Here is a 13,787-nt window from a genome sequence, read left to right on the forward strand (position 1 = left end):
TTGTTTGGTATTTGTTAAATATTATTTACAAAATCATGGTCATATTAGAAAGTAATTTTTATCTCATTCAGTTTAGTTTTGTCGCCCATATTTGGCACATAAAAATGTTGGCATCACCATGTTGGTTTTCCATATTTTTGGATGAGGTGGGGATTTTACTGACTCATGAAATCAAAGGTCTAGGAACTCTAGACTCAACCAACTGCTACATTTCACTAGGTATTCCCAGGGCTGAGCAATCTTAGTGAGAAATCAGAAGGGGCTTCCCTGAATATTAATTTTCCTGAAAGCAAAGTGACCTTGGGTTTGAACTGATTTTTACTGTTGTGACATCATCTAAGAAAGCCCTGTTTTTCTCAGGATGAGATGGGGTTTGTTAGTTGCATTATTGGTTGCTAAGGGATGTGCCGCTCTGAAGTGGATCATGTACGTGGCGCCTCCTTAACACTTGTGACTTAGAGACCTTACCACCATTATCCCAAGCGCTCAAAAAAAAAAAAAAAAACAGACCCACTTGTTAGTTAAAGCAGCTAATCTAGTTAAAAGCCCCTGATTCATTCGAAGATCTTTACGGTACTTTTTCAAAGAGAAAAATTAGCTGGGCATTCTTCAGAGTAGTTGACCTGTGGATTTGAGTTTGATTTGTTAATCCACAACATCCATCCTACCAAGTTAGCAATAAGCATGCTTCAGCCAATCCTCATGGTTGGTGGTATCTAAGTTATACATCATCATTATACGCGGAGCATTGGTGATGCCCTCCCTCTAAGAAATTCCTGCCAGGATAACTGTTCAAGAGGAGGAAGGCCATTGTGAGGGTTTACTTAAGGAACCAGTCAGACAGCAAATGATTCTTTCCTGGAACTGAGAAGGAAGAGCTATTTTTGCTTAAGCAGGAAGCAAAGAGATATTCAAGAGTGGCATATCCAGCCATACACTGGGGTCTCTATAGAAATCTGAATTTATGTTAAGAGGTGGTATTGGATTCACTGTCCTTATCTCCTCTAGGCTCTTTAGGTTTAGGTCAGTTTCTGAAGAATGAAGGAGGTAAACAATGCTGAAAAGCCAATAAAGAAAAGAAGTAAAGGTGAGCTAGTAGAACAATGCCTCACACTCTAGTTCTGAGAACACAGAAGATAGTAAGCACTCCCTACACATTTCTCATTCATTCATTTGTTCGCATATTAATTGCGTGATCCATTCATTCACGAATTTTAATCAAAATTTTAGTAGTGCCTATTATATGTACACCACCTATCACTCAGCTTGTCATTCTGTGGTGGCTTACATGTTGCCGTGATAGTGGAAGCTATGCCACGGGTATATCAAATACTAGAAAGTTCACCCATGGGGGACAGGTTTCAGCAGAGCTTTCCGACTAAGATAGACTATAAAGAAAGGCCTGGTAACCTACTTCTGAAAAACAGCCAATGAAAACCTTATGGATCACAACAAGACATTGTCCAACTCATTTGCTTTGGACAAGTCATCAGGAGGGATCAACCTCTGGAGGAGGACATCATGCTGGTGAAATAGAGGGCTGGCAAGGGCAAGAGAGCCCTTTGATGAAACGAATTGGCACAATAGCTGCAATGATAGATTCAAACATGCTGCTGATTTTGAGGATGAGGCAGGACTGGGCAATTTTTTTTTTTTAATTTGCTATCTTTTTTATTCCACTTTAGATGAAGGTTTGCAGAACAAACTAGCTTCTCATTAAATAGTTAGTAAACATATTGTTTTATGATACTGGTTAACAACCCCATGGCATGTCAGTACTCTCCCTTCTTGACCTTGGGTTCCCTATTAGCAGTTTTCCTGTCCCTTCCTGCCTTGTAGCTTGCCCCTAGGCTGGTGTGCCCCTTTAGTCTCATTTTGTCCTATGGGCTTGTCTAATCTTTGGCTGAAGGGTGAACCTCTGGAGTGACTTCACTGCTGAGCTAAAAGGGTGTCTGGGGCTATATTCTCGGGGTTTCTTCAGTCTCTGTCAGGCCAGTAAGTCTAGTCTCTTTTTGAGTTAGAATTTTGTTCTATATTTTTCTCCAGTTCTGTCTGGGACCCTTAATTTTGATCCCTGTCAGAGCAGTCAGTAGTGGTAGCCAGGCACCATCTAGCTGTACTGGACTCAGTCTGATGGAGGCCATGGTAGTTGTGGTCTATTAGCCCTTTCGACTAATCTTTCCCTTGTGTCTTTAGATTTGTTCATTTTCCCTTGTTCCTGAAGGGGTGAGACCAGTGCAGTGTCTTAGATGGCCACTCACAGGCTTTTAAGACCCCAGATGGTACTCACCAAAATAGAATGTAGAACATTTTCTTTATAAACTATGTTATGCCAATTGAGCCAGATGTTCCCTGAGACCATGATACGTCCCCACAGCCCTCAGTCCAGTAATTTGGTAGGACTGGGCAGTGTTTTGTTTTGTTGTACGTAAGGTCACCATGAGTTGGAGTCAACAAAACAGAAGCTATCATCATCATCATTGTTATGGATTGCATTGTATCCCCCCAAAATGTGTCAACTTGGCGAGGCCATGATTCCCATTATTGTGTGATTGTCCACCATTTTGTCATCTGATGTGATTTTCCTGTGTGTTGTAAATCCTATGTCTATGATGTCACTGAGGCAGGATTAGAGGCAGTTATGATAATGAGGTAGGACTCAGTCTGTAAGATAAGTTTGTATCTTGAGTCAATCTCTTTTGAGATATAAAAGAGAGAAGCAAGCAGAGAGACAGGGGACCTCATACCACCAAGAAAGTAGCACCAAGACCAGAGTGTGTCGTTTGGACCTGGGGTCCCTCTGCTGAGAAGCTCCTAGATCAGGTGATGATTGATGACAAGAACCTTCCCCCAAAACTAACAGAGACAGAAAAGCTTCCCCTGCAGCTGGCACCCTGAATTCAGACTTCTAGCCTCCTAGACCGTGAGAGAATAAATGTCTCTTTGTTAAAGTCATCCACTTGTGATATTTCTGTTGTAGCACCACCAGATAAGTAAGACAATCATTATATGCAATATATTCCTGTTTTAGGACCTTGGAATGCAAAGGTGATCAAAATGAACTTGAAGAGAAAGGGCTTTTAGGAAACTCAAAAAGATGTTTACCTGTAGTTAACTGACTACACAAAGGCATTTCACTGTGTGGATTATAACAAATTATGGATAACATTGTGAAGAATGGGAATTCCAGAACACTTAATTGTGCAGACGAGGAACCTGTACATAGACCAAGATACAGTTGTTCGAACAGAAAAAGGGGATGCTGTATGGTTTAAAGTCAGGAAAGGTGTGCACCAGGGTTGTATCATTTCACCATACTTATTCAATCTGTATGCTGAGCAAATAAACCAAGAAGGTGGACTATATGAAGAAGAACGGGGCATCAGGATTGGAGGAGGACTCATTAACACCCTGTGATATGCAGATGACACAACCTTGCTTGCTGAAAGTGAAGATGACTTGAAGCACTTACTGAAGAAGATCAAAGACTACAGCCTTCAGTATGGATTACACCCGACATAGAGAAAACAAAAACCCTCACATCTGGACCAATAAGCAGCATCATGATAAATGGAGAAAATATTGAAGTTGTCAAGGATTTCATTTTACTTACATCCATAATCAATGCCCTTGGAAACAAAAGTCAAGAAATCAAACACACATTGCATTGGGCAGATCTGCTGCAAAAGATCTCTTTAAAGTCTTAAAAAGCAAAGATGTCACTTTGAGGACTAAGGAGCGCCTGACCCAAGCCATGGTGTTTTCAATCGCCTCATATGCATGTGAAAGGTGGAGAATGAATAAGGAAGACCAAAGAAGAATCAATGTCTTTGAATTATGGTGTTGGTGAAGAATATTGAATATACTATGGACTGCCAGAAGAACAAACAAGTCTCTCTTGGAAGAGGTACAGCCAGAATACTCATTAGAAGTGAGAGTGGTGAGACTTCGTCTCACATACTTTGGACATGTTATCAGGAGGGACCAGTCCCTGGAGAAGGACATCATGCTTGGTAGAGTAGCGGGTCATCGAAAAACAGGAATACCTTCAACAAGATGGAGTGACACAGATGCTACAACAATGGGCTCAAGCATAACAGCGATTGTGAGGATGACACAGGACCGGGCAGTGGTGTAGATAGGGTCACTATGAGTTGGAACTGACTTGACGGCACCTAACAGCAACAACATTTTAGCCTACTGTTGGGGAGGTTTTTGGTATTCTGAGGGCTCTTAGGTGTGCCATCAGCCTCAAGAGAATTGAGTAGTTTCCAGGCTTTTTTTCAGAAGAGAGGCAACAGTTCAACTAGCTGTTTCCGGCTTGCTGCAGGCCTAATGTTTAAAGGGAGATAAGAAAACACAGCCTTGATGTTTCCTTCCCAGTGGCCAGCCAGTTCCTCAGCAAAGGAAGCAGACTAAGATTTAACATATGTCTGTTCAGGAGGAGAGTGTGTGTCTCCAGGAACCTAGACCCAGAGGAAAGCTTATTGGGAAAGGAGGAGAAATGGACCCCAGTCACTGGAGACGCTGATTGGCCCTTAACAAAATTCATACTTATTAATATTAATAATCATTATTGATTATTAAGATTAATAACCAATTCAAGCACAGGATTAGTGTCTATTCTTATGACTGACACTGGAATGGAGCTATGGAAAAATGAAACACAGCCCTTACCCTGAAGGAGTTTATTACCTACTTAGGGAGGAAGACTGGAAAGAAAAAGAAGGCAGACCCTTGTTTTCAGTTGAGCTTATGAAACACATAATGTGATATATAATCTTTTTATCCTTCTGGCATCTCATTGGAGGGCTCTACCATAAAAGAAACAATAATAGCCACATTGTGTGAGTAAGACTTGAACCCTGTACTCAAGGAGTTAATAGTCAAATAGTGGAGATGGGACATTTGAAAAATGTAAGCAATATAGCCAGAGTGCTCCTTGGAAACGAAGATGAGGAGACTTCTCACATACTTTGGACATGTTATCATGAGGGACCAGTTCCTGGAGAAGTACATCATGCTTGGTAAAGTAGAGGGTCAGTGAAAAAGAGGAAGACCCTCAACAAGATGGATTGACAGTGGCTGCAACAATGGGCTCAAGCATAACAGAGATTGTGAGAACGGCACAGGGCCTGGCAGCATTTTGTTGTGTTGTACATGGGGTCACTAGGGGTAGGAACCCACTCGATGGCACCTAACAACAACATAGGCTGATTGACATCACAATGTGCCTGACAATAAGGGTGAGGGTACAGTGGAGGCAAGAAGAAAGGAAGGATCAGAGGCAGCCTCAGTTTTGGTTTAAGCCTTTAGTTTCTAGGATTAAAAATACAGAAGTCTGATGATCACATACAGCAAACAATAACTGTGGCTTTGACTTCCTTACCTGAGTCCTCAGTAATCTTTTTTCCCCTTTTCTACAGTAAAACTTGTCTAGAGTAGCGGGTTATACCAAGATCTGCATGTCTGTGCAATTGCCTGTAGCATCTTCTCATTGATGTGGGGATGAAACTGAAATCTATCAAGAAAGAATGTGCAAATAAGCTTTACTTCACGAAGGTTAACACCTTAAAATTTAATGCTGTCATGTTGCTGTGAATAAAGGGGCATTTGCTAAAGTCCCCCACTAAAGCCACGATCAAGCTTGCTTGCTCTTTCTGTCTCTCTCCCTCTCTCATGCACTAAAGAATGATTTATCTTTTAACTTAGCCTTAATTCATAATTTCACAATTAATTAAACATCAGCTTAATCATTATACCCACAAAGCATTTAAACTGATGTTGGGAGAATGACGGGGAAATGAATAATGCTTTGAAGGTCCATTTCAAATTAGTTATTTGATTAATGAATATTCCACAAGGGCATTTGTGTGATGACCTCCGTTGATGACTTAAAGAAAGACATGTCTGTTTAGATAATGAGAAGACAAAGCGAGCTTGAGTTATCTCTGGATGTACGTTGTGTAGAATTACAAGGATTAATCTATATAAAATGTATTACTTTTCCTGTGGCTTGTTGGAGATAACATAGAATTGTAAGATCAGTAAATAAAGTTTGGCATTTCAAAGATGGGGCTTGATGATAAACTGTGCAATGTGTACCCCAGCCAGCCAGCCATGGTGGCTAGGAGCACATGCCACCCACCAGAGGCTTATGAAAGAAAGCTGAGCTTGTTCCTGATAAGAATGGCTGTGGGCGGACTGTTTGCCTCAGAAACTCACCATAATCCCTGCTAACACCCGACCTTTCGATTTCTTAGATATAGAAGAAGAAAATTGGTTGTCACCAGCTTCCTGTATATTCAAACAAATAAGAAACCGCTTACGTTGTTTTGTGACTTAGAAGGAGGCTTTTGCCAGCAGTTTCATGATCAAAAGTGCATATTGCAAAAGGGAATCAAATATAGGTTAAAGACGCTGACTGCAGTACCGGATAAGGGGACGGGGGAGGAGGCGCTGCTTCAATCACAATCAGCCTGCCCTCTTCAGTCAGGGACACTTATCACAAACTCCAAATCGTGATCTTGGGCAGTTAAGTTGCTTTTTGGTCTTAATTATGCTAAATCTTAGAACAATCAAAGCTGAATAAAAAAAATGGGGGTCATCTGGGTCCCAAAAGGATTTGAGCTGCTTGAACATGAAGCTAATGCTAGAGAGAGCACTTATTTCTCTCCTGAGTTGATTTTTCCTTTAAGCCATGGAATTGACTCTCTGAAACAAGAGTTTATGTATTGGTTCCTTAAATAACTAATAATCCAGAGTCTCCTGGCTCTAAATCACTTCCTGGTGGCAAGTGGAGAGCCGGAACTCACGCAAGCCCTAGGGCACCACTGGATGCCCAGCACAAACAGTATAAGCAGAGGTTCTAATTGCTATGCACAGGGAGAGGCTGGGGGTAGAGCTATTGGTGGTTGCCTCCTTCTCAGTGTATAAAAGACGCGTTAACTTTTTCCACCACCACCTGTCAGTTTGTCAGACTGTGGTAGCTTACATGTTGCTGTGATGCTGGAAGCTATGCCACTGGTGTTTCAAATACCAGCAGGGGCACCCATGATGAACAGCTTTCAGCAGAGCTTCCAGAATAAGACAGACTAGGAAGAAAAGCCTGGTGATCTACTTCTGAAAATTAGCCGATGAAATCCTATGGATCACAACAGAATATTATTCAATATAGCACTGGTAGATGAACCCCCTAGGTTGGAAGTCAACAATGAACTGAAGCATGTCTGCAATCATGAGGATGGCGCAGGACTGGGCAGCATTTCGTTCTGTTATACGTGGGTCTCCATGAGGAGAAGCCCGCTCAATGGCAACTAACAACAAACATTTCCTAAAATCATCTGTTAAGCAACTCTGAGTGAGACTAATCGTAAGGGAAGAAAGATGGAGTATTTCTTGAGCAACAACAGACTTGGTGTTATGATTTGGACTTTGAGACTTCAGTTTGGAAAAATAAAAATGTTAGAAAGGACAAGCTCTGGGATCTAGCGATGACATTGACACTGATTACCCATTCAGCTTGGTGCAACTCACTTAGTTTTCTTCCTCCTGAAAATTGAAAAACTTTGATCAGCTCTAAGTCTTCTTCCAGCTCCAAACCTCTGTTCTAAATGTTACTCATTCATGTGAGTGAAAAACATCCGAAATCATGGCCTTGAAATTTTTTGTATAAGAGTCTTTATCATGTGAACATTAGGAAAATAATCTTTTAGCATTTTCTGTAGTTGTTTCTTTGAACTTGACACTCAGTGTTTGCTGTTGAGATGTACTTAACATAATTCACCTATCAGAAATTTATTTATTATACCCTACATTTATTTACGCTTCCTTCCAAAAATTATTTGAGATACAGGATTCTCATATTATTTGTAGTATTGCAGGATAATTCTGGCGTTTTTTTTTTTTTTTGCATACGATCCTTTGAGACTTAAATATTGTGCAATTTCTGAGGTGATTGGCCAGGGAATGCCCTTGCTTTATTTGGCCTTAAAAGGAATGATATTATGCCATTGATACCTCCCAGATAACCTTCCTCCAGGAGGTCACTTAAAAGTCAAACAACAAGAATGGCTCTCATTTTCCCTTTATAAGTCCAGAAAAACTTTCTCCAAATATTTGGCATCCTTCTCTTCGGCAAAGCAGCATGTGGAGGATTACCTGAGATGACAGGCTTCTTATCTCTTGTGCTTTCTCTTCTCACATATGGAAGTGTCTTTGCCTGTAGGATCAATTCAGACTTGAGACCAAGGGATTTGAGTAAGTCTAGTACCTCTCTTTGGGCCCTGGCATCATGTCTTCCTCAATATGCCTTTAGTTTGGACTTAGAGTTTGGAGTCCAAAGACTGGGTTTCTGCCCTTGTCACTTTTTGGTAACTTCTATGGAGCCCCCAATTCTGAGAGCAAGGATGTCCTAATCCTGGAACATGGGTCTAATGACTGGCACTTTGATATTCACTGAGTATTTTCCATGATGACAACCACTTGCCTGACTTTACCAAGAAATATTAGAACTTGTTCTGGTTCAGGACAAGGATAGATGGCCATCAGTGTTCCAGAGACGTGACCACTCATTATCTGTAGCTAGCTCTATACTTTTTTGACCTGTCCTCGAGTTCTTAACTCTAGTCCAATCATAACTTGACTTTAATAACATCCTAGGTAATTTCATCCTCAGCAGTATGTATTATGATTTTAACAATGTACAAAGTTGTCTTTAGTCAACTAACATCAGCATTTTCCTTATTAGAAATTGATCAGCATACAAATTATTTTGATTACTGTTTGTTGAAAACCTAATGCACAGGGACCTAGATTTAACAACCCCAAAAAACAATCTAAACCCATTGCGTGGAGTTGATTTTAATTCATAGCGACTCTATAGGATAGAGTAGAACTGCCCCATAGTGTTTCTAAGGCTGCAAATCTTTACGGAAGCAGACTGCCATATCTTTCTCCCACGGAGCGGTTGGTAGTTAACAGCTGAGTGCTTTGACCACTGCACCACCAGGGCTCCTTAACAATCCCAAACATATCTGCAATATCACAATTGCATGTTGGATTCTCATAAATGCAACAGTCATACCACCAAATTGGCTATCGCCATATCTGGTGCTTCCACTTCCTACCTGAGAGACTCCTCTTATCGGCAACCTCACCCTGTGTGATGTAAGGCCTGAAATTAAGGTGCAATATTAGGTGCTGCTTTGACATCTGAAACAAGAAGGTCTTCAATAACCTAACTGCAAGTTCTCCTTCCCACTCTGCACCTATGGATAAGGTCTCCTAGCCAAACAACCTCTGCTTACCAAGGAGACCAAACACAGTTCTTGCTTATGTCTAATGGGGAGTGTCAGTTCCCTGTCAACCCATGGAATTATTCAAACAAGCCAATCACATCCTCCTGTGGGAACCAGAGGGCACCTTACCCTCTTGAAACTACAAAGCCTACCTCCCATAGGTCCTGGTTGTTCACTCTGTTCCCCTAGCGCAAACCGATGTGGTCCTGTGTAGCATGTGGTATCTTTCTCACCCAGGGTATGGGTATATGTGACTAGTAAACTACTGTTGATCTCACCTGTTCAGTGTTCAGAGTTGTGTGTTCAGCCATCCCCATATTCCTAGAGTAAAATCCCTCCCTCACCAATGGGTTAAAAAGAAGACAATCAAAACACCCTGTTGGAAATATCTGGCCCGTTGTTTTAGAGTTTTCTCCTTCCTGCCATTTGCAATCCATGCTTATTCACATACAAATAAAACCAATAAACCCAATGGAATAACAGACTGACATTAGAGCAGACTTGCTAACAAGAAATGCCCTATTGCTAAGAAAGTTCAACGCTGACAAGTGTCTTCCCCTTTCTGCCCATCTTTCCCACCTTTTGTCTTTTATAGCTGGGGCTACCTTCTCATTAGTATCCCAGTAGGAGACAGCCTTCACAGAGAAAGGAGGCTGATGCTGTCCTTATGGAAATCTGTTCCCCCTGCTTGCATTTTTATGGATAAAACCTGTGGTTATATTTGCTACCTACACTTTATCACCCAGGCTTTCACGAAAGAAAAGGAATTTGAGAAGCAAATGTGATAGAAATCTAAAAAGACCAGAAAGTGTACTTAAGGACTGGATCTCCAACAGAGCTGGGGTGTCTGGGAGAGTAGTTGCAATCTTTATTCAGAAATGGACCCAATTCAGAGGGCTTTTAGTGCAGCAAATCCATACACTTGATAATCATCAGACATGATTTTTACAGTGAGCTACCATTATGGAGTTCAATTTTAAGGCACTAAACTTATTTTCCCCACTCTTTAAAAGTTCAAAATCAGGGCTATTGTGAGTGTATCATACCTTAAAAATTTGTGGGTTTTTTTTTCCCTCTTCCCTAAAGCAAAAGGCATTTTTGTACGAATACACACCAAGAATTCCTAGGATATTGGCATATGTCGAATGTTAAATTTGGTCTGTGGAGTGACACCTCCTGAGAAAAAGAAGTGTGGAGAAACTTTACTGTATATTGTCTTCCGTGCAAACTTGCAATTCAAATACTTGGTGCATGGTGACTGTGGGCAGAAAGCTTATTTTGTCTCATCTCAGATCCATTTTTATGGAATATCAGAAGCCTGGTACTCCTTGGGCTTGGATGGAAAGAAAGTGAGACAATCTCTCACATTCATGGACCCTTGATTGGGAGTATTGTGATTTAGCAATTCTTTTTCACTTGGACAGGCTCTTAGGATTTGAGGGTACCAGCAAAAAACAGAAAAGTTGGGCAGGACACAAATCCAGTGATGTCCACCTTGCATTTGTGGGTTACCGTCAAGCCATCATTTATTTTTCAAACAGCCCCAGCCCTCTCATGGCAGGAAAAGAATATAGATGCCCTCTTTCATTAAGGTGCCACTGGAAGGACTGGTTGGGGCACATTTCGTTGCAAAGAATGGAAACATTTCTAAATTAACCAAATATACAGAAGGAGGTCATGGGATCCTTTTGAAGGAGGGTCATCTAGGCCTTATATGGCTGGCTCTAGGCACTGGAGTGTCAAAGCTTAAGGACATTCTGTAAATTGATCTTTTCTTCTTGTCCCTGGCCCAAGATGACCTTTGTCTTTCCGTGTTCCCATAGAAAGAATCCAATTCATTCTGCTCAATTTTGGGAGTGTTGGGAGTGGTTCCAGTATCAACCCTTAGTCCAACCAGTACCGGCCAGGAAAGGGCAGAGTCACAAGTAGACCAATAGCTATAGGGGCCCAAGGAAGTTGAAGGTGGAGTTATTTCTCAGAGAGAGGAATGTGGGATATGAGGGACCCCAAAAGCTGCTGACTATGCTGATTTCATGTTTTAGCCTTCTCAGAAGCATCGTGTCGTATAAGAATACACAGAGAAAAGGACAGAAAAGATAATAAAGCTTTATTAGTGTAGAAAACATTTTTGCACATCTGGGCTCCAAAACACACTGCAAAGAGATACTCTTCTCTCTACTCACTAGTCATTCTGCCCCAGGCTTCCTTTCTTGGCCTCTCTGAGGAAGGAGAGACATGGCTCCCTCTTCCTGTAGCATCATCCAAAATATAAGGTAGAGATCCTCATGTTAATGAATTGTTGTGCCCATTCTTCATTCAAGTCTATTTTTGTTTTCTTTGAAACCATTGCTTGTCTGATATTTTGGGTAAAGAGATTTTGTGATTATAATTCTCTACTTCACTTAAGCATTATTTGATTCACTCATTCATTAATTTAGCAAAAATATATTAAGTGCCAACCATTTGCTCATCACCATCATAGGTACTAGGCATACAAAACCAAAAAAAAAAAAAAAAAAACCCAGTAGTCTTCAAGTAAGTTCTGACTCATGGTGACCCTATGTGTGTCAGAGTAGAGCTATGCTCCATAGCGTTTTCAATGGCTGATTTTTCTGAAGTATAAAGCCAGACCTTTCTTACAAGATGCCTTTAGATGGACTTGAACTTCCAACCCTTCAGTTAGCAGCCAAGCACTTTAACTGTTTACACCACCCAGGATCTTCCTCGGCATTCAAGTGTTCTTAAAACTTACAGTCACGGTCTTTCGTTTTGTTTGCTTTTAAAATTTTTCTTTTTTAATTAAAATATTACATTAGTAAAAATAAAATGACCTCACACCCCAGCCTTTAATTCCCCTCCCTAGGGAAGTTATTACATATGTTTTTCCAACCCCAAACATATAACCAGAGATTTAAAAGCGTCATCCAGATTCTTTCTGTTATGATTTGAAAATTGATATCTTATGGCTGTTTTAATTTCCATTTCATCCATCCAAAGTTTTGACCTTGAAGAACTGTGAGTCCTGATGTCAAGGAAGTCAACTTTTATACACAATGCCTAGAATGTTGTAGATGCTCCATAAACATTTGTTGAATGAAGAATCCTCCACACAGACCCCTTGGTTCCAGAAGCATCTAATGCTCCCAAAGAATCTTTTATGTCTACTTTGCCATCAGTGACAGTTCCCTCATCTGACCTACAATTGTATAATAAATACACTCTTGTATCTATATTTTCCATACTATTTGGTTACTCTTGTCCTATGAATACATCACGTTTCTCAACTAGAAAAAACCTTCTTGAGAGTTCAAGGGTGCAACTCACATTATTAAAAGACTGCAACATGTCAGACTTTGGACCAGGTGCTGGGGATATGAAAATAACAGCTAACATTTATGAGCACTTACTATGAGCCACACACTTCATTAAGCATTCAAGGTAAATTAACTCATTTAATCCTCATTAGAACTCTATAGGATTCACTAGCTGGTGAAATCAGTTAAATGCTCAGCTGCTAACCATAAGGTTGGAGGTTCAAATCCATTCAGAGGCACCTTGGAAGAAAGAACTGGTGATCTACTTTAGAAAAACCAACCATTGAAAACCCTGTAAAGCATAGTTCTATTCGGACACTCATGGGATCTCTATGAGTTGGAATCCACTTAGGTGGCAACTGTTCTTTTTTTTTTTTTTTAAAGACCTCTATAAACAGGTGCTGTTTATTATAAGCAACATTTGACCGATGAGGAGACTGAGGCACAGAAAGACTAACATGTTTAAGGCTGCCCAGTCAGTAAGTAATAAAGCCAGGTTTCAAACCCATGAAGTCCAACTCCAGACTCCATGCTGCCACTGAGTTCTCTATTTTATAGTCTGAACTCATAGTAAGGAATAAATATTTTCTAGTTAATTAATCTGAATATATGGGAAGATAAAAAATTTCCACCATTCATTCAATCCTAAAAGAATCCTACTGTAGAACATAGGTTGGCAAGCTTGACATCCTTTCAGCTGGTTTTCTTGAAGAGATGCCTGCTGTTCTGGAAATAACTTTTGCATGACACTGTGTGTTGCCAGCCTCCCAGCTAACTTTAAATCGTGTGGGTCACAACTATAAATGCTCTGTCCTTTTTCTTGTCGGGATTTTCAATTTTCAGAGCTTACATAAGTAGATGTTGTTAAGACAAGGATGAAAGATGATTTGATTTGGGTATCCTTGCTCACAAAGGAAGTGCAATAGAGAATTAGCCTTGAAGGGAAAGACTTCTGATATCAGTTTTTCATTTTCCAGAAAATTCACTGTGCCTCTAAGCAAGTCATTTTACTTCTATCTGTTTACCCTTCTCTAAAATGTGCGAGCTAATTCTTATGCCTCCCAAAAGAAGATGAAGAGGCTAGATTATTTAAATACCAAAAGAAAATAGGATGAAAAATTCTGTGATTGCATGCTCTTGTTATACTAAACAACAGCAGATTCATAAACAGTTT

This window comes from Trichechus manatus, unplaced genomic scaffold (assembly GCF_000243295.1).
Source record: "Trichechus manatus latirostris isolate Lorelei unplaced genomic scaffold, TriManLat1.0 scaffold00081, whole genome shotgun sequence".
Lineage (NCBI taxonomy): Eukaryota > Metazoa > Chordata > Mammalia > Sirenia > Trichechidae > Trichechus > Trichechus manatus.